The following is a 22,275-nucleotide window of genomic DNA, read 5'->3' on the forward strand; positions in this document are numbered from 1 at the left end:
TATATGGCCCATAACAATGACAGACCGCCAGTAGTGATTTCCCTGCGTAATCCGCAAGGTGAACTTGTCACCAAACCTGAAGAAGTAACAAACGTGTTTCGTGAGATCTTTAGGTCCCTATACACTACCACCACAACAGAGATCACATTACCCATCGCTCGCTTTTTATCAGACCTAGACATCCCTCAACAAACTCCCACTCAAGTAGAAGATCTTGAAAAACCGCTCACAACGGAAGAAACAACAGTGGCAATGGCTAGTTTTGCTAGATCTAAAGCCCCTGGGTCAGATGGATTACCCATAGAGTTCTACTCGCGAATTAGGGAAACCCTAGTACCCCAACTACTTATCTTATACAACCACTTATTTGAGACCCTCACACTGCCCCCCTTCAATGAGAGAGGCTATCATAGTGCTTATTCCCAAGCCGGATAAGGACCTGGGTTTGCCTGAATCGTACAGACCCATCTCCTTACTTCAGGTGGATATTAAAATACTTACAAAAGTGTTGGCTCTACACCTGAATCAGGTCATCTTATCTTTAGTGCACGAAGATGAAGCAGGCTTCATGCCAGGCAGGAACACGTCTTTAATCTTAGAAAACTCTTTATAAATATACAGGCCCAGCATGAGAATACTGGAGAGAGGGTGATAGTGTCACTAGACACCGCTAAGGCGTTTGATTCGGTGGAGTGGAACTATTTGTGGGAATGTTTGACGCGGTACGGTTTTGGCCCTAAGTTCCTCAGGTGGATCCAGCTGCTGTACCGAACGCCGGTCGCTAAGGTTGTTGCTAATGGATGGCAGTCGGATGTGTTTGAACTCTCCAGAGGTACTAGACAGGGCTGTCCCCTTTCCCCACTACTATATGCTCTAGCGGCGGAACCCCTAGCTATATCCATTAGAGGCAATCCGACGATACAAGGTCTATGAGTTGGCGCCCTAGAGGAAAAAATAAGTACTTACCCGGACGACACCCTACTATACTTAGCAGATTCAGGCCCCTCTCTATCGGAGGCACTACGGACGATTGAACATTTCGGTTCATTTTCTGGGCTCAAAATCAACTGGGAAAAGTCACAAATCCTCCCGTTAGATTACGCTCCCCAAGCAGAGCTACAAACCCAATTACCCCTGCAACGAGTTAGCACCATAAAATATTTAGGAGTGAAGGTGACTAGGTCCCCAGCTGATTACATTGCTTTAAACGTTGAACCTCTATTGTCCATGACTAAATCCAAAACAAAAATTTGGGCCCGTCTTCCCCTGGGAGTATTGGCTCGCATTAATCTTATTAAAATGATTCTCCTTCCTAAAATTCTGTATATCCTGTGGCACACTCCCATATATATACCCTTGAAATACTTTAAAATTATAGACACGATCCTGAAGCCCTTTGTCTGGGGAAAGACAAGACACAAGTTAGCTTGGCGAATACTTAAAAATCCCGCAGATTTAGCAGGCACAGCTCTACCAGACCTCAGCTCATACTATCTAGCGTCCCAATTGTATAAATTTTTTCATATAGCTAGGACCGACAAAGAACGTTTTGTGCGACTCCTATGCCATACTTGGGCCCAATTAATGGCGGATCCTATCTGTGCTATAACGGTGGGAATACAAGGCAATATCCCTATAAAAAAACGCAGCTCACTCCCTTTTCACTATAGGAAAATATGGCAACTCGCCTATTTTAAAATGGATATACCTACAGATCACAAATTTTCCCCCATTTGGCACAATAAAACTCTTCCTGAATTCCTTACTGTGACGGATCCGGAGATTTGGTGTAAGAAGGGAATCTTTTATCTCTCACATATACTGTCGGCGGAAGCCTTTAAAACTTTTGACATGCTAAAGGTAGAATTTAATCTCCCGAACCGCATGTTTTTTTCGCTTTCTACAAATCCGACACGCCATCCAAACACAATTTCCAGAATCAGCACCCCACCCTCCTTGAAATCCTATTATGGACGTCATTAGGAGTGGGGAGTCTCATAAATAATATCCACATTCTACAGTATGCTACATACCCCGTCATCCACAAAATTAGCGTATAATGTTAAAGTGAAGTGGGAAGGAGACCTGGGACAACTGGAGGGTGAAGACTGGAGTGAGGCCTTAGACACATGTAAAAAATAGTTTCGCCCAAACTGTCGGACAGACAGACTCAGGTATATATACTGCACAGTGCATATCTTACTCCTGTACAACTAACAACCCCCGACATGTCCAATGTGCAAACAAACATTGGGTACATTCTTTCATCTGTTCTGGTCTTGCCCCGTATATACGGGGGTTTTGGAGTCAAGTGATAGATTTCCTGCATGACGACATGGGGTCCCCCCTGACTCTAGATCCAAAGCCCTGCCTACTTGGAATCCTCCCTAAAATTAACATGGATAAATAGTTCAAGACATTCCTACATGAAACATTATTCCTGGCCAGAAAGACGATAGCCAAAGTGTGGATGTGACAAGCCCCCCCAAAACTAACTGATTGGATGACTGACGTGAATAATACCCTTCCTTATACAAAATGTATATATACGCTCACAGAGGTATCCCTACAAAATACAATAAGATTTGGGACTGCTGGCTCAAAGAGTCTGCCACATGTGAATAATCTTGCTGTATCATCCCTCACATTTATCACTCTCCCATAACAAAGTGGTGTAATTTATGATGTTGTTCCATGAAGTTTAAACTTTGTCTTGCAACAAAAACCCTAGGATATGTTGAATAATAACAGAGGATGTGGGGAGAAGGAGTAGAGAAAGGAAGTCATACCCTCTTTGCTCCTCATATGACAAGCCCAGCCTACTCACGGTCAGATGAGAGATGAGATGATAGGGACCACGGGGCAGTACCATTTATGTTTGTTCCCTTTTAAAAGTTTCCACCATCATGGACATGTGATATCATTGATTTTTTATTGCTCCTTATTGTTTTATATCTTTGTATTGTTTTATATTGTGTGCATTTTAATGTCTTGTCCTCTAGCATGTTCCGCTGTTTGTCCACTAGATGGCGCCGTTTCCTCTGAATTGGGCGGTCCTATTAATTTTGTAGTATGTGCCTCCAGTGATTGTTTTAATTAGTGTTGCCATTTTATTTAATTATATCTGGCCGCCCTTTATCACTGTGTCATCAATATTGTTTATAAGTATCCATAAGGGATGCTTGTTTACTATTTGTGGGTTAGTCATATTCCCACATCTTACTATTTGCCACACATCCGGTCTTCTGTGTATTTCCGGTCTGTGGAACGCATTGGTTGCATCCGGTTTCCGGGTCACCCTAATCACTTCCGCCCTTCTCCATCGCTATATATAGCGAAGAGTGCCGTGAGACCGCGCCCCTAGAAGACGTCTGTTTACGATGAAATGTACGTCGGGTGGTGCTTACGGTCACGCTCGCCCACACGCAGGAGACGCGGCTGCCATCTTTTGGGTGGTTTACTGCGGAAGCCAAGCGGAACATGCTGGATGGAACTATCTATTGACTGAGATGCTCGTTTTATCCTGCTTTTTGTAAGTGCTTTTAATCCCTATTTGTTGTGAATAAATCAAACGGTCTGCGCTATGATGGTGCCTTGTTCTTTGTTTTATACTTACCCATGACTACTTGTTTGGATATTGCTGGACATGAGGAGGATCGCCTTGGGCCCCATGACTACTTGTTTGGATATTGCTGGACATGAGGAGGATCGCCTTGGGCTATATCAAAGATTTGGGCGTTTAGGATCCCTGTCATGGGGATCATCTCCATTCGGTAAGAGACAGTGTGAACAGGGTGTGTCTGGTGGTGGATTCCTGTTTCCACAGTTTGATTCATCTGACAATTTGGGACTTTTCACAGACTCTATACACTCAGTCGTTTTGAGTTGTTTTTAGGATTAGCGCTACATTGTCTATTACATACCACGATCACAGAGCCAGATTGGGGGATCAGAGAGACCTTCTACTGCTCTCTTCTACTACCAGTTGACACAATGACGTTCCTCAGCACCGGCGGGCGTACCATCATGAACCGCCGGCCTCACACAGGGACGCGCCGCACCCAGAAGTGACGTCACAGGCCTGGCGAAAATGGCCACACTGACTGATGTGAAGAGGGCAACCCGACGATCATATCCAGGGAGACAAGTCAAATACAGAAAAAAAGCCAGCAGCAGAACTACATGTTTCTGGGCCACGCCCCTTCTTCAGTTTAAACAGCTTTAGACTACAAGTTGTCTGAGAGTTGCCACCATGGCAAGTTATAAGAATGCCTTTCAGTGCTGGAAATGTAAAAATAATTTCATCCTGAAGTCGGAAAAGGGCGCAAATATAACAGTTCAGTGCAAAATTTGTTTGCCAGCTGTTAAAATGCTTTCGACATCAAAGGCTTCAATGTTGAACCTGAGGAAGCATCTGCAGGTATGTAACTTAGCCTTTCTTTACTTTATAAAATAATATAGTTTTTGTCATTATTGTGAGTGTACAGAAATAAAAACAGAGCCTTTAATTTTGAATGACATATTACTTGTTTCTGCATAATAAAAAGTGACGGAGTAGGAGATTGCCAAAAAGCATTTTACTGTCCCATCAGTCACAAGATGGAACTCAATTCAGGGCTATCACAAAATTTGCAGGGCTCCCAGAAGAAAAGCTGAGGGAGATCTGTGATAAACTTGATGTGCCAAAGCTTCATCCACAAGAGTCTGCATTCCTTAGTGCCGGTTCACACTGGGGCGACCTGTGAGGCGACCTGGTCACCTCACAGGTCGCCGCAGGTCGCCTCCCATAGGGAAGCTGCGGACCCGTTCTAATAGGAGCGACACAAGTTGCTCCGACCTAGAAAAGGGTCCGGAGCTTCTTTGGGGCGACCAGGAGGCGACCGCCATAGACTTCAATGTTATGAAGTCCGTGGCGGCCGCTCCGAGGTCGCGGCGCGCTGCTCGCACCGCGATCTCGGAGGTCGCCCCTGCAAGTAGCGTCGTGGTAATGTGAACCGGCGCTTAAAGAGTACACAGAGGTTCTGAAGCCTCTAGCTGTTGCCATTGACATTCTCCTGGGTGAAAGGAAATGTTACCTAGGATTTTTAATTCCTACTTTGCTTAACCTCAAGGCAAAGCTTTTTGAAAAGATGCCTCATTTGCTCTACAATGCACACATTGTCATTAGTATCAGTGAGGCCATAGAACAGCGCTTTGGAACAGTGCTAACCAGCCATGAAGCAAAGATGGCGACCACAACCCTGCCAAAGTTCCGCTTAATCTGGCTTAGCCCTGAGAAGAGAGAAGACATGAGGAGAACCTTAATGCAGGAAGCTATTGCTCTGGAACCACTGCACAGTCCAGCTGCAGTGAGAGATGACAACTCTGTGAAATCTGATGAGTCAGAGGAAACGTTTTTTGTCTTTAATATTGCCAAATCAGCATCTGACAGCAAAACTCATGATGAAGTCAGAGAGTACTTAGAAGATTCTGATAACAACAACCTGACGTCTCTTAAAGCATTTCCCATAGTTAAGAGACTTTTTTATCAAATACAACACCACATTGCCATCCAATGCTCCAGTGGAGCGTCTTTTTAGTCATGGAGGCAATCTTTTGACCTCATCTCGAAACAAAATGAATGATGACCACATTGAACAGGTCTTATCGCTCCGTTACAATAAACAGCACTGTCCCAGTGACCTAGCCCAAGATGACTGATGTGTGATGTGCACACTTTATCTGTCGCTCTATTGTCCAGTGTGATTTTTGGAGGATAAAGAGCACACACACACAGACCCCAGATTTAAATAATTTATTTCCCTAATTGGGTTGATGGCTATAAGACACAAGTGTTTGTTTCTTTTATTAACTGTTTTAATAACTGTTTTATTGCCTATTTGGGTTTATGTATAAGATTTACGTTTTTTTTTTCAAGGCATTGTTACTTGCCAGTGTGTCCTGTTATAGCTATGCAAAGAGTTGATTCCTAAAACAGTATTAAACAATTTTTTTTGTTATGAACTCTGGTTTTGTGATGGCTGCACTTTAAAATTAAATTAATATGATCTTAACATCTTCCCGCCCGCACTATAGCCGAAAGACGGCTACAGCGCGGACTCCAATTTCCGGGAGGCTGTCTTTAAATGGCCTCCCAGTAACAGGCTCCCTGCGCGCTCCCGCGAGCGCGCATCGGGGAAAATCTTTGTCGTCGTGTCCCTTGGACACAGCCAATCACAAATCGTGGTGAATGGCCAATCACAGTGGCCATTTACCACGTGATCGGAACGTCCAATGAGAGATGATCTCAAATGTAAACATATGAGATCATCTCTCATTGCCAGCTCTCCTTCCTCACACAGAGATTGCGTGTGAGGAAGAGCAGAGCCGATCAGCGGTTAGGGGACACAGAAAAATGAATTCAGGGCACTGATCACCAGTGCCCTTATTACACAAGAGGTAAATAAAATACAATAAGCGCCCACAGTGCCCGCCATCAGTGCCCCCCATCATTGCCCATAGTGCTGCCAATCAGTGCCCATAAGTGCCTGCTCATCTAGGCACTGATGGGCACTGAATAGCAGCACTATGGGCACTGAGTGTGGGCACTGATGGTGCTGCCCATCAGTGTCCATCAGTGCCGTCTCTCAGTGCCCGTCAGTGCCGCCTCTCAGTGCCCAGCAGTGCCACCTCTCAGTGCCCAGCAGTGCTGCCTATCAGTGCTCATCAGTGCCGCCTATCAGTGCTCATCAGTGCCGCATATTAGTACGTCCTCATCAGTGCCACCTCATCAGCGCACATCAGTGAAGGAGTAAAATGTATTTATTTTCAAAATTTACTCGCAGAAAATAAGAAAAACTTTTTTTTCAAAATTTTCTGTCTTTTTTCTTTTTTTTTTGTAAGAAATAAAAAACCCAGAGGTGATTAAATACCACCAAAAGAAAGCTCTATTTGTGTGAAAAAAAATGGGTACAGTGTAGCATGACCGCGCAATTGTCATTCAAATCGTGAGAGCGCTGAAAGCTGAAAATTGGCCTGGGCAGGAAGGGGGTGAAAGTGCCCTGTAGGCAAGTGGTTAATTCAAGTGATGAAAGATTTTGAAATTCTAACAGTAAACAGAGTTGAGTACTACTATAACATTAACCCAACCTGTTATAAACGTTTGGAAATAGTGTTTATTTGAAAATATCTATTGGAAACTTAAAAGCAATCAAATGTAATCAGTTCCTTTACTTTTATAAAGTAATTGAAAAGTTTCACTACTTAATACATTTTAACCACTTTACCACCGGAGGATTTTGCTGTCTTATGTCCAGGCCACTATGCGACTTTAACTGACAATTGCGCGGTCGTGCGATGCCGTACCCAAACGAAGTTTACGTCCTTTTTTTCCCATAAACAGAGCTTTCTTTTGGTGGTATTTGATTACCTGTGCGATTTTTACTTTTTGTGCTATAAACAAAAAAATGCATAAATTTTCAAATTTTTTGGTATGAAATCCCCCCCCCCCCCCAAAAAATGTAAAAATCAATTTTTGGCCAATTTGTTTTCTGCTACCTATGTTTGGTAAAAAAAATCACAATAAGCGTATTTTGATTGGTTTGCGCAAAAGTTATTGCGTTTACTAACTAAGGGAAAGATTTCTGTCATTTTTGGTGTTTTTTTTGTAACGAGTAATGGCGGCGATCTGCGTTTTTTTTCGCGGGACTGCGGCGGACAGATCGGACCCTTGACTGACATTTTGACACTTTTGGGGGTACCAGTGACATTACTACAGTAATCAGTGCTATAAATATGCACTGTTACTGTAAAAATAACACTGGCAGGGAAGGGGTTAATTTTATTGGAGAGGGAGGGGTTAATGTATGCCTGGTGCTTACTAACGTGTGTGGGGGGAGGTGACTCAGTGACACAGGGACAGATCGCATGTTCAGCTATGCTGAACCCTGCAATCTGTCACTGTCTGTCACTTAGGAGATCCGCCCGCTTTGCTTACAGAGGCGATCGCCGCTGCTCCTCCCCTGGCCCAACTCCCGCTGTGACGGAATACAGCGGGAGTGAGCCTCCGGCGGCGCACGTGCACTGCCCACAAGGGGAGGAGTCCAGCAACGTAGGTCTATGTCGCTGGACGGAATCGAACCACTTTGCCGAAGTAGAGCGTAGAGCTCGAGTGAGCGGTCGGCAAGTGTTTAAATAGGGTAATTTGTAATCTGTAACCTATTACATTTCCAAAGTAACCTTCCCAACACTGTCAAAGAGTACATGTGACCTTAACTCTATCAGACTCCTGGCGGCGGAACTCCTCTGCGGTCTTCAGTTCCTACATTCTAGAGGTGTAGCTTATAGGTAAGTAACTTTAATATAAACATCAATCAAATTTCAACCCACCCCTCCCCCCTCTCGCTAGTAGAGAATTATAACACATGTTACTTTCATTTGGACCTTCTAACCTGTCTGTCTTTTCCGTTCTCTAGAACCTATAGAACCATTTATTCTACGTAATGGAGTTTCTGGGAGGAGGAGATTTATGGAAGTGGATATGCTCTAATGGCGCTTTTCCACTGCATAGAACCGTACCGGTTCGGCACGCTTTTGTGCTTTTCCACTGCTGGTACCGCATGGTATAGGGTCGGAACGGTTCGGTACGGTACGGTATAGGTTTGCTTTTCCACTGCATGGAACCGAACGGTACGGTACGGCTCTGAAAAAACAGTACCTACTCGATTGTGGTTCCAACAGGTACCAAACTGGTACCATATCCCACAATCCTTTGCATGCAGTCACTACTAGCCACTGATTGGTCAGAGAATCCCACCCACCCCGTTGTTATCCCACCCACTTAACTTTAGCACTACTTTAGTGGAAAAGCAAACCTATACCGTACCGTACCGAACCGTTCCGACACTATACCATGCGGTACCAGCAGTGGAAAAGCAAACCGGGCCAAGCGGGGCCGAGTAGAGCCGAGCCGGTACTAGCCGGTACTTGCAGTGGAAAAGTGCCATAAGAGTACATGTGACCTTACCTCCCTCAGACTCCTGGCGGCGGAACTCCTGTGCGGTCTTCAGTTCCTACATTCTAGAGGTGTAGCTTATAGGTAAGTAACTTTAATATAAAGATCAATCAAATTTCAACACACCCCTCCCCCCTCTCACTGCCCAACACCTGAACTATTATTAAATCCCATTTGTTAAGGAGACGATGGTGAGCGCACACTTACCCGTTCAGCCTCCTCCATCCAGTGCCTACTTTGCACAGTAAAGAAGATTGTAATTCGAGTCACATTTGATTCAATTTTCCATGAGGAGGGTAATACCCACTAGGCCATTTGTAGGTGCTTTGATATTTTGATGGACAATTACTCTGTCATACACTGTACCTAAATAAATTTTTATCCCCATGATATTGGCCCCATTTTTAGAAAGTAGCAGAGATGTATAGTAACAAAGTAGTACTACTTAAGTACTGTACTTAAGTACCGAAATGCGGTATCTGTACTTTCCTAGAGTAGAATTTTTTTCTCCTACTTCTACTTCACTACATTTTTTCGATGATTTCGATACTTCTACTCCGATATTTTTTTTTTGTGCTGCATCCTTACTCTTTTTAAAAAAACTACCACTGCCAGAACAGTAGATGGCAGGTTGCATAAAGCTCAAAAAAATGTGTATAATGTCATTTGTAAATCAGCGCATACGGAAATAAAGGCTGTGTATAATAAAAGCTGCTATACCAAATCTTTCCAATAAAAAGAAAATATGAAACAAACAAATAAATGGTGCTACAGCGCTTAAAGTGCATCAAGAAACTACTAACAAACACAACTTGGCTGTGCGAATAAAGTGCCTGTGCAATCGATATAATATCATTGTTGCCCCCAGTGCCCTGCCCACACTCCACACAGTATCAAAAATAAAGTGACATGAATGTGCTAAAGCCTAAATGCATTGAAAATAATTATTCCCACAATGTAACAGTAAATTCAATTCAATTCATATAAAAATTAAATATGAAAATAAAATCACAATAAAAAAGGTTATGAAATAACAAATAAGTTAGGTCAGGTGCGTGCAACAAGTTGAAGTGTGTAAGATTACTTTAGGTGATGAACTTCTTGGCGGCCCTGGCAGGATGACGGGGACACCCGCCACGTCTGGAGCCGAGCCGCTGTTATTTCCCAACATGTGACAAAGTGACAGCCAGGAGATCTAGTGGCTAGTAGTGCTCAGCTCAACAATACCGCTTTTATATATAAAAATGAAATAAAATATACTGACTCACAATTTAGTAGTAGTAATAGTAGTAGTAGGTAGCGTGAAGCAGTAGGCAGCACAAACTCAATTCAATCAATCCCACAGCCTCGCTCGCGCCGCGGCCCGCGGAATCACTTTTGTCATGATCATCAAGTTAAGAGACCGCACTGGAGGAGCCGTGCTGCCGTCTTCCCGCTCGAGGTCTCGGCCTCTAAACGTGATGTGTCACTCAGACTCCACCCCTTAGGGCCCTTACTGAGAGGAGTTGTGACGCGGGAGCAGGACTCGGAGCATTTTCTTCGTCATCTGATCTCATCTTCTTCTCTATGAGGTGAGTGAGGTGGACCGTGGAGAGAGGGCCTAATCCTTGCCATCTGCCATGGCAATGTGCCATTTGAGAATCAAATAATCAATATAAAATATATTATATTAATATACACACGGGCACGGGTCATGGGTGGCTTTTTTGAACCAAGATGAAGAGTGTGAGACTGACGGTGACGGCTATGATGATTATCCGACCATCCATGGCCCATGGACCATAAGTGTTGTGTGGTGGACTGGTGCCTGTGCTTCCTGCGGCCTGCCTCTCCCTGTGCGGCTGTGCCCGCACTGCAGTGGCCACACTGGCAGTGGCACAGGCACTTGACTTGAGCAAAGCAAATGAGCACTAGTGTGAAGGAGTCAGGACAGGTGGTGGAAGCATGTTCTGACAAGTTCTTATAATGAAAATAATATAGACAGCTTTTTGAACCAGTGCAGTGCCAGTGCTGCTACTAAGGTGAGACAGAGAGGCTATCCAGTCCACCACTTTACTTGAGCAGATCACAGAAGAAAGGTGGAAGCATCTGACAGCAAGTGACAAGCACTTCTTAGATTGCACACTGGAATTCAGTTATGGACTTTTCCTTATAAAGTTTAGTTTACACACTTAAACTTGCACCTAACTTATTCACAATCACAACTTATTTTATTGTGGTATTGTCATATATATTTTATATGAATTAAATTTACATTGTGGGAAATGGCGGGAATAATTTGCACTGCATTTAGCACAGACATGTCACTTTATTTTTGATACTGTGGGCGATGAATCTGATTTTGAATACAAGAAGAATATATATATATATTATATAATTGCATTTGCAGGCACTTTATTAGCATTTTTAGCACAGCCACTTTGTTAGTAGTTTTTGATGCATTTTTCACTTTAAGCGTTGCAGGTTTGATGAAGCTGGCCTGGCACATCATCATCAATTGAGCGAATCAAATCAATCCGCGGATTCCGTGATTAGACTGCGCATGCTCGTTCTGCCTCAACTGAAAAGATGGACGAACCAACACCACCTTCCACCCCTGGCCCTTCAACTTCAAGTGATCTGCGGCTGCCTGGCTGTGAGAGTGAGGAAGCTCAGGAAGGAGACCACCCCTGGCCCTACTTAGAGTCGATGTTCTCATATGTCGGTGTGAAAGACAAGTCATATAGAATGAGGTGCTTACTCTGCCGCCCAAAAGGTTGTGAAATACTGGCCTTCAAAAATTCACCGTCGAATTTGAAGAAACATATCAAGGTAAGTTACAATTTTTTACAAATATCAAAATCACACCAGCTTGAGCTATCAGTTGTAACTGTAAGCCCTTTAGCGTAGCGATTAGCGAGTTAGCAACATGCTTAACGTTAACGCGTTAACTAGCTGTCATAAATTTCATAAAGGCTATGACGCAGCATTGAATCGTGTTTTTGACCCATCCAGTAAGATTTAATCTTACATTATGTTAAAAAAATCATATAAGTTTTTTTGGTCACATTAAAAAAGTTCATATAGTAAGACACAAACAACAAGGCGTCTAAAAACAACACAGATAAATGAAGGAATGGAATACTTTCATCATGACTACCACAAAGGGACACACAGTGCCTATGTGTAGATTTCTTGCCCTGTTGCTACCTATATTGCCCAACATGTTTCGCGGTATCTTCTCCGCTTCCGCTTCGTAAGGGCCAAGGGGTCTTATCATGTTAACAGAGACTTTGTTCCTCCTACGTCCTTCCTAAACATCTAAACAGAGAGCTTGCATTCAAAGCAAAGATCTATCAAAGAAATATAGATAAGTTAGAAAAATAATATAAGCGAGCAATATATCAAAAAAGCCACTGACCAAAAAGGAGGTCAGAGCCGCTCAGCCTGGTAATGTAAAGTAAAGCATAGCATAACATCATTTATTTTATTTATACTGTCATCAAGATTCATTACATAGCTTGATGGTCCTATGTTGGAGTAAGAAATGGTACAGTAACTAAAGCATAATATTGGAAATGTGTTGCATTTAATTATTTAATAATTAATACACATATAAAGTGTATCAAACTTGTAATGTTAAGGGATCATAGGACCAGTCCAAGACCAGGAGAGAAAGAGAACTTTCCTCCAAAATAGAAAGATATGTTCATGATATTCATATTCAATTCATTTGCCTCTATTTGCAGTTGCTCATCCCTTGTTAAACAAAACAGGTGCAAGCAGAAAAAACTGAATTTTTGTAAAATCTTACCTGTAAAATTCCTTTCTCTGAGTCCTCCGACAGTCGCCGCCTCTTCATATTCGTCACATATGGGTATTAGACTTTGCTCCGAAGGAGTAGCTAGGCAACAGAATATGTTAACATTAAAGCTTTTAACATATCCCACCCTCAAGGGGTGGTCCCCTCAGTCAATACCCTCCTACTTCCTGCAACCATATCTCAGTTTTAGTGGAATAGCAGTAGAGTATACAACCAAACCCCAAAAGAGGGGCGGGGGCGGCGACTGTCGGAGGACTCAGAGAAAGGAATTTTACAGGTAAGATTTTACAAAAATTCCGTTTTCTCTTACGTCCTCCGACAGTCGCCGCCTCTTCATATTCGTCACATATGGGGACGTCCCAAAGCAGTGCAAACATGAGGGGTGGGAAACGCATCCGCGCCGAAAAGGCAACGCAGTCTCCGCATCAAAGAAAGGAACCTTACCAAAGGAAGGAAACCAGCTGGGCAACAGAAAAAAACAAGTGCTCAACAGGAGCAACAACCCAGGAAAAGACAAAAAACCAGGGGATATAAAACTTATCCCAACAGCCAGAGATCCCCAACAAGGGACCCTAGGGAATTGCCGCACTAAGAACCTTGCGGCCAAAGGAAGCATCCGCCGATGCCTGAACATCTACTTTGTAGAATCTTGTGAACGTGTGTACGGTCGACCAGGTCGCCGCCTTACACACCTGGGCTACAGAAGCCCCATGACGACAGGCCCAAGACGTACTCAAAGATCTAGTAGAGTGCGCCTTCACAGGCACAGGGGGAACCTTCCCCTGCAAAGCATAGGCCTGTTCAATGGTCTGCCTGATCCATTTGGCGATGGTAGAGGCCGAAGCCGCCATGCCCTTCAGGAAGAACAAACAAGGAGTCCGTCTTTCGAAAAGACTCAGTCGATTTAAGGTAAACCCTTATCGCCCGAACAACATCCAGAGAATGCAATCTCACCTCCTTTGGATGTTTAGGCTTCGCGCACAGCGAAGGTAAGACAATATCCTCATTAAGATGGAATTCCGAAACTCGTTTCGGAAGAAAAGAAGGATTAGGTCGCAAGACCACCTTATCCAAATGAACAACCAGGTATGGAGACTTGCAGGACAAAGCTGCCAGCTCCGACACTCTGCGAGCCGAAGTGATCGCCACCAAAAAGGCGACCTTTTTGGACAACATAGACAACGAGATCTCCCTGATCTGTTCAAAAGGAGCACGTTGCAACACAGACAGAACGAGATTCAAGTCCCAAGGGGGCAAAGGATCCCTCCTAGGAGGAACCAGATGCCGCACACCCTGAACAAAAGTGCCAACCAAGGAGTTGGAAGCCACGGGACGTTGAAACAGAACGGCCAGTGCAGACACCTGACCCTTTATCGTAGCCAGCGCCAAACGCTGATCAACACCCGTTTGAAGGAAAGATAGCACACGGGAAACCGAGTACGTGCGGGGTGAAAACCCCCTGGACTCACACCAGGCAAAATAGGCCTTCCAAGTACGGTAATAAACCTTCCCCGAGGAAGACTTCCTCGCGTTGATCAAAGTATGAACGACCTCTGGAGAGAGACCCCTCTCCTTCAGGACCTCGGTCTCAACAGCCAGGCCGTCAAAGCCAGCGACTGTAAAGCAGGATGGTATATCGGTCCTTGAGACAGTAGATCGTCTCGAAGAGGCAGACGCCACGGGGCGTCGACCGCCAGATTCACAAGGTCTGCGTACCAGGACCGGCGAGGCCAGTCCGGTGCCACAAGAATCACCGTGCTGCGTTCCGAGTGTAACCTGCGAAGGAACCTGGACAGCAACTGAATCGGTGGAAACGCGTACATCAGCCTGTACTGATGCCACGGGGCCACTAACGCGTCCGACGCGTCTGCCCGAGGGTCGCGCGTCCTTGCCACGAACCTTTTCACCTTGTTGTTGAGACGAGACGCGAACAGGTCCACATCTGGAAGACCCCACTTTGCGCACAACATCTGGAAGACAGCCGGGTGGAGAGACCATTCCCCCTGATCCAGGGTCTGGCGACTCAGATAGTCCGCCTGCCGGAATGTGAACCGCCGGGACATGAGTCTCGGCCCAAGACAGAACGTCGGCCACTTCTCGAGCCGCTCGGGCACTCCTGGTGCCCCCTTGGTGGTTGATGTAGGCCACCGACGTGGCATTGTCCGTCTGCACCCGAACCGGGCAGCCCTGCAGCCGGTCCGTCCAGCGATGAAGACAGAGACTTATCGCACGCAATTCCAGAATGTTGATCGGAAGGGAAGACTCCCCCTCCGACCAAGTCCCCTGGGCGGATAGAACGCCCAGAACACCACCCCAGCCCGACAGGCTGGCATCCGTGGTGATCACCGTCCACGAGACAGGACGAAACGACTTGCCCCCGGACACCATCGGGGACTGGAGCCACCACAGAAGGTTTCTTCTGGTGCGATGACTCAACGAGATTTGAAGATCCAGAGATTGAGGTCGCCCGTCCCACCTGGACAGGATCTCCGCTTGGAGACCCCGCGTGTGAAACTGGGCGAAGGGAATCGCCTCGAAGGCCGAGACCATCAATCCCAGACATCTCATGCACGTCCGCAGAGACGAGTGCGGAACGTCCCTGAGGGACCTGACTTCCTCCTGAAGAGTTCTGAGTTTGTCTTCCGGCAGGAAGACCTTCGCCTGCACCGAGTCCAGAATCATTCCCAGGTAGGGAAGGCGAACCGACGGACTCAGTGTCGACTTTGGAAAATTTATCGTCCAACCAAACTTCTGCAGAGTTTGCATCGTGACAGACAGGTCCTTCTCCAGACCCTGGCTGGTCGCAGACCGAACCAGAATGTTGTCCAGATACCCCAGGACAGAAATGCCCTGGGCCCTCAATAATGCCAGAACCGGTGCAAGCACCTTGGTGAAGACCCGCGGAGCCGAGGCGAGACCAAAAGGCAACGCCACGAACTGGTAGTGATCCTCCGCAATGGCAAATCGAAGGAACCTCTGGTGACCCTCGAAAATGGGGATGTGAAGATACGCATCCTTCAAATCGATGGAGGCCATGAATTCCCCCGGAACCAGGGCAGCCACCACCGACCGCAGGGATTCCATGCGGAACTTGCGAACCCGCACAGAGCGGTTCAGAGCCTTCAAGTCCAGAATTGGACGAACCTTGCCCTCCTTTCTGGGCACGGTGAACAGATTGGAATAAAACCCCCAAAATCTGTCCCGATGAGGCACCGGAACCACCACTCCCTGAGCCCTCAGGTCCCGCACCGCCAGGTGCAGGTCCCGCAAACGCTCTGGAGACAGTTGAAGATTTGAGGGAAAAAAATCTGCTCTCCGGGCCGAGAGAGAAACTCGATCTTGTAACCAGATCGAACGATCTCCTGAACCCATCTGTCCCGCACACGGGCCAACCAGGGTTGAAGAAAACAGAGCAAGCGTCCCCCCACCCCAAAACTGGGTAAGGGCGCCCCTTCAGGCCGAACTGTTATGGGCTGCAGATCCGGATTGGCCGGACTTCTGTTTCCCAGACCAGGGCTTCTTCTGAGAGCCTTGACCTTTGAACGGCTTGCCCTTGTAGTGCGGCCGAAAGGCACGAAAGGACCCCTGAGGGGGCCGAAAATTAGCATGCTTCTTCCCAGAAGCCCCCTTAGCCTTGGGGAAATGGGGCAAGAGAGTGCTCTTACCCCCAGTGATCCCCTTAATCAACACATCCAAGGACTCCCCAAAAAGGCGAGACCCATCATAAGGCAGATTGGCTAAGGTCTTACGTGAAGATTGGTCCACCGACCAACATTTTAACCAAACCAGGCGGCGAGACAACACCGCCACGCTGTGCACACGTGCAGCCAACGGAACCAGGTCCAGGTCCGCATCACACAGATACATGACACCCTGGTGGATTTGATCCACCATATCCAGGGTCGCCGGCGAGGCCGAGTCGGCCACTAGGACGCGCCTAAGCATCTGCGTCCAACTTGCGATCGCCTGGGCCGCCATGAGAGAAGCAAACAGAGCTTTAAGCATAGAACCCGTAACAGAATAAGTATGACGGGCAAGAGACTCCAATCTCCTATCCGTGGCATCACGGAACACAGGGGAATCCTCTGCAGGAATCGCAGTGGCCTTGTTTAAAACCGCAATTGCGTGATCCACTGGGGGAGGCACACACCACCTTTCATCAGTGGAAGGCGAGAAAGGATAACGCAGCTTGAATCTACTTGGTACAGCAAAAGGTTTGCGCAGATTGCGCCATTGTTCCTTAACAGCGCGCTGAAAATCATCATTGCAGGGAAAAACCTGCGGCGTCCTGCGTTTTCTCTGCGTCCCATAGGCCGCCAAGGCAGCGGGGGGACACACTTCATCCTGCAAACGCAGTGTTTGCTTTATGGAAGCAATCAATTCATCCATGAGTGCAAGCTCTTCAGGCGAGCCAGGGGGAGAATTATCAACCCCCTCAACTTCAGCCTCCACCGCGGACTCCACTAGATCTAGGGAGGAGCGGGACCCCGATAAGGAGGCCCCCGCCATAACAACCCCATCACCTTCACCCTCAGAATCAGAGGAAAGAGCAATTCTGGGTCTTTTAGTAGATTGAGCAGCCACCAGCATCTGCACCTGAGCAGCAAGGCCAGCCACAATAGTGGCTAAATCCCCCCCTGGGGGGGAAACAGCGGTCCCCTGGCTTTCCACCAAGGCGGTAGGAAATTTGCCCTCCTGAGAATCCATTGCCCCTGTAATGCCAGACAATAAAGGGTTAACTGCCCCTTTAAGCAAGCGCGGCAAGCGCAGCCCACCGCACCACACTCAAGCACAATGAGACCCCCACAGGGAATATGCAAACTGAACACAGGCAATGGATAGCAAGAACAGAAGGATAAAACCTGAGGAGACCCTCGCCGCTGCTGCTGCCTCGATCGGTGTTCCTGGAAAGAGGAAGTGATGCTGCCAGGGCGCTCTATGAAAGCCTATGGAGGCTACAAGAAAATGGCCGCCATGCATGTAAAACATGCGGCCGGAGCGAGTGTAGGCAAAATGGCGCCAAACCGCCGCTCCACAGTGCGGTAATGCACACGTGACATCCCTGTATAGGAATACATGTCAGATCGCCGCAGCGATCGCTGTATATGCCCAAAACATGCCAAAAAAACATGCCCCACAGCACACAGCTTCTCACACTGACCAGGCTGACACACACAGTGTCACACAGCTCCCCCCCCCCCCTTGCAGCCCACAGCATGCAGCCGAGAGATAGGGAGACAAGCAGTGTGAATAGAGGCAGGTTACACAGTCCCAGACTGACACCCCCCCAGACAGACAGGTCCCCACATAGATACACTTACCTCTCAATGGCGTGGGGGACCCGCACAGGCGAACAAGCCGCTGCACATGAGGCAGGGAGAGTCGCAATTCAAGACGCACAAAATGGGGGTTAAGAAACCGCACAGCTTCCAGTGAGGTAGCCACCTCACCAATCATCCCTGCACCGAACAGGGATGGGTCGTTCACTGTGCCAGGAGCGTTACCTGGCTGAACGCTCGATGGCAGGCTGGGAAGCCACTGACCCACGACCTGCGACCAGGGGGATCAGCCCGAGACCCAGCCCGCATGATCCTCTTCATCAGAAGAACTAACTAACGCTGACAAAAATAACAGCTAAGTAAAGGTAGAGAGAAAACTCAAACAAAATTTCAAAAAGAAGAAAGAGTCTGGGGCAGAAAGCCCCAGCACAGGAAAAGCCAGCCACTCCTGACAAGCTAGACATTAAAACTGAGATATGGTTGCAGGAAGTAGGAGGGTATTGACTGAGGGGACCACCCCTTGAGGGTGGGATATGTTAAAAGCTTTAATGTTAACATATTCTGTTGCCTAGCTACTCCTTCGGAGCAAAGTCTAATACCCATATGTGACGAATATGAAGAGGCGGCGACTGTCGGAGGACGTAAGAGAAATATATGCCATAAGTAAGTTATTAAGTTAAGTACTGTCTTGTGTCTTGTTTCTCCTTTCCAACCATGGCCGCTATATGGTTACGTTACGCAGCGCTGGTGAGTGTGACTGGTCAGATGCGCCCCATATAACCATAATAACCCGGCCGGAATGGCTCTCCATTCCGAATTTCCGGGTGCTGATTGGCCGGGCGGGGGGTGTGGAGATGTCCATCATCATCTGCCTCCCTGCCTGCAGTCGTACAGACACAGTCAGCTGCGCTAGCCATCTGCGCATTATGGGTCCGGGTGCGTCACACGCCGACGGGCGTGAGCGGCCGGACAGGAGTCCTATAAAATGTCGGCAGATGCCGGTCAGCCAGCCTCGGCCACGACTACACAGACATTAGCATAGCAGGCTCCACGGACGGCCCAGGACAGGACGGAGGTTAAACTACTTGGTAAAAAATGCATTCGGGGTGACGGGTCCACACTCTTGCTATCCTATCATGATGTCAGGCACTCTCTTTCTTGTGGCTCATTTAACTTTTATATGACTCTCTTTTCTTTGCAGCGAGCCCAGCATGGTAGTCTGACCATGTGCTCCCGTCCGGGCCGTCCGTGGCTTCCACAGTGTGTGTTTCTGTTTGTGACCTGCTGCTGGTCTTCCTTTTATAATTTAACTTTCTGAACTTTCTTAATATATTGTTGTGAGTGAAAGTGACCAAATAAACTTATATGATTTTTTAACATAATGTAGCCTTAGTGTACCCAGAAAGTCCTCATGCCTCCTCCTCCCTTTTCCTTTCTACAATTGATTTTAGGACCTAGGTACTTCTTTATTGGGTATTTGTCATTATGACACCCCAATTAGTACTAGGATTTAATCTTGGTATACTGCAGTAATTTCAGGTTATTTATAAAATTATATATGACAATGTGTAGAAAAATTCCCTAAAAAATATTTTAGCCTAGTTTAGACTGGACTGGAGTGAGGTGAAAACAGGAAAAAAAGTGCAAAGCAAGTTGGCTAGCTGTTAATTTTATTCAATTATATGGTAGAAAATTAGACTATTAGTCAAAATAAACTGTTGGTGATGAAATCAAAGTGCTGCTGACTGACAACAAACAAAGCATCTCAACTTGTCTGCTCTGCATGCATCTCAAGTGGTCTTCTTCGCGCACTCATGTTTCTCATCATGAACCATGCTTGTTGTATCAAGTGTTAGGCCTACAGGGTTTTGCAGCAAGAATGCAGAGAAGTACTAAAGCAGAATCCATGAAGGATCTTTGCTTATGGGGGTTTCTTGCTTAGTTTTTTGTATATAGAATTGTGGTGGATAAGTATAACTGACTTTAATTGAATTATTTTTGCTTTTTATTAATAGTGTGGGTTATACACTAACCTATAATGTTGCTCAGTCACGTAAAACGTTATAATTCTGTGAAGGTAAAACAATATATTTTTTGGTCTCTTTTCAGAGCAAGCGTGACTGCCACTTGAATAGATACGAGGAACTCACATCTGCAAAGCGAAAGAAGAAGACTGTGATTCCCTCCCCTTCCATCAAGCAGCCGACATTAATGGGTAGCTGGAGCATGATGCCTCAGAGATCCATTGACAAGGCAATCATGAAGTATGTTGTCCGAGGACTTCAGCCTTTCAACATTGTAGAGCAAGCAGCTTTCCGCGATTTTGTGTTAGACCTGGTACCAAATACCAAAATAATGACAAGAATCACACTCACATCTATGATTGATGATGCTGCCAAACAGATGAAGATCAAGATTATTGAGGCCATGCAAACTGTTGACCACATCGCGACAACCACTGACTGCTGGTCAGCCAGGCGGCGTAGTTTCATTGGAGTCACAGCTCACTGGCTGGACCCGGAAAGTTTAAAAATGTGCTCAGTGGCCCTGGCCTGTAAAAGATTAAGAGGCTCTCACACTTTCGACCTTCTGGCAAATGCACTTAATGATATCCATGCTGAGTATGACATTCGAGGGAAGATAGTCAGAACAACCACGGACAATGGCTCCAACTTCATTAAAGCCTTCAAACTCTTCGGTGAAGATGGAAATGCTGGTGCTCTAGTTGAGGGGAAGAAGCAGACAAAGATGAGGAGGAGGTCGAGTTTGTCGATGTATCTTCACTTTTGGATGAGGATGATGGTTTTGAGTTCCAGCTCCCGAAGCACCAGCGGTGTGCATGCCACATTCTTAACCTAATAGCCACTGCCGATGCCAGCAAAGCAGTGTCCAATGAGGCGTACAAGAAATTATACTACTCAACATTTGCCAAGTGCAATGCACTTTGGAATAAGTGTTCAAGATCCTCAACAGCAGCTGAAATTGTGGAAGATGCTTGCTCCCTCCAGCTCGTGCAACTAAATGCAACAAGGTGGAACTCTGTCTTCATGGCTGTGGAGAGACTGCTCAGGATAGTGAAAGAAAAGGGAGAGGCAACAATGAGAGTTTTCTGCACAGATTTGAAGGTTCCAATGTAAGTTTAAAAATGTTTTATGGTACTCTTTCTGTTCAAACTCAATTCTGGTCCATATTGTCTACTTCCAATCATGTAGCAATGCTGTTTTTTGTTTCTTATTGTTTATATGTTCTTGTCTTCTTCATAGGTTTAATCCAGCTGAACTCGCATTCTTGTCTGAGTATTCTGCTGTCATGTCTCCAGTCGCCCAAGCAACTAACATTTTGCAAGCTGAAACCAATGTCCAGATGGGGTGGCTGCTCCCAACCGTCAAGCTCCTGAAAATCAAGCTGAACAGGATCAAGATGCCTCTGAAGTATTGCAAGCCGCTTGTGGATGCCTTGCAGGTGGGCATTCAGAATCGCTTTGGCCCTATGATGGAAGACCCAGAGCTGGTTGCCGCTGCTATTCTGCTTCCAAAATTCAGGACAAATTGGACACAGGAGGATGAGACAATCAAAATAGGTAAGATATATAGTGTAGTATGGGTGCATTATTGTGTATTTTTTGTGCAATCACAAATTCACACATACCATACAGCAGTACCGCTCAAATATTGGGGATTACTTTTAATTTTTTTTTTTATATGGAAATAAACACACATGAGCTTGTCCTGCATAGAAGATATTGCAAACATACCAGGGCATTATGATGTTAGAGTGAGAAATGATGTGGTAGTATGGGAGACTTCCTCTTTAGCATAGCAGTATCATGGCATTGGCAGCCAAGCCTTCCTGTCTAAGGTCTGCCAGGCTGTAAATGCTGCAAAAGGCTTTTTGTTTAAGGGAATTATTTTAATTATAAAGTCGTCACTATTATTTCCATTAAAATCATCTACTGACAATGTCATCATCATGTCAAATCTGTGTTTACTTTCATGGGTTGAAACTCTTATTATTGTATAAGTTCCACAATAATTCTATATAAATCAAACTTAAGCAAGAAATCCCATAACCAAAGATCCTTCATGTATTCTGCTTTAGTACTTCTCTGCAATTACTTGCAAAACCCTTTAGGCCTAACTTCATACAACCAACCATGCATCTCATTCATGAGGAGGAGTGCGCGAAGACCACTTGATGCAGAC

The sequence above is a fragment of the Pelophylax lessonae genome, assembly GCF_965119305.1.
Source record: "Pelophylax lessonae genome assembly, chromosome: 11".
In the NCBI taxonomy this organism is placed as follows: Eukaryota; Metazoa; Chordata; class Amphibia; order Anura; family Ranidae; genus Pelophylax; species Pelophylax lessonae.